Here is a 282-nt window from a genome sequence, read left to right as displayed (position 1 = left end):
CTGTGAATTTCATGAGGTCCTAGGGATCAAATCACCAATTCCACAAGTTCCTTAAGAGTAAGGATGCTGTGCTCGCCTTGGCAGCACATATATTAAAATTGGAATGATACAGAGATTAGCATGGCCCGTGCGCAAGGATGACACGCAAATTTGGGAAGCATTTCATATTTAATTTTTGTGCTTAATCAGGAATCTTGTTCTGTGGTTGCACTAATGAGCCAAAAATAAATGTTTTGAAACGTTTTTTAAAAAGTAAGTAGGGGAAAGGAAATAAGGGAAAAG

At 37.9% G+C, this 282-nt stretch overlaps 1 non-coding gene across 1 annotated transcript; it reads left to right on the top strand.

Annotated features, from left to right (window-relative positions):
- Positions 1 to 68: 68 nt before the first annotated feature.
- On the top strand, positions 69 to 172 carry LOC117284986. Its single transcript, XR_004515999.1, has one exon. It is a non-coding gene; the product is annotated as a U6 spliceosomal RNA (small nuclear RNA).
- The last annotated feature ends 110 nt before the right edge of the window (positions 173 to 282 follow it).

Source organism: Fukomys damarensis, unplaced genomic scaffold (genome assembly GCF_012274545.1).
Source record: "Fukomys damarensis isolate Sample0158 unplaced genomic scaffold, DMR_v1.0_HiC HiC_scaffold_69414, whole genome shotgun sequence".
In the NCBI taxonomy this organism is placed as follows: domain Eukaryota; kingdom Metazoa; phylum Chordata; class Mammalia; order Rodentia; family Bathyergidae; genus Fukomys; species Fukomys damarensis.
Note: the sequence above shows the minus strand (reverse complement) of the source record. Positions and strands in the feature narration are given on the sequence as shown.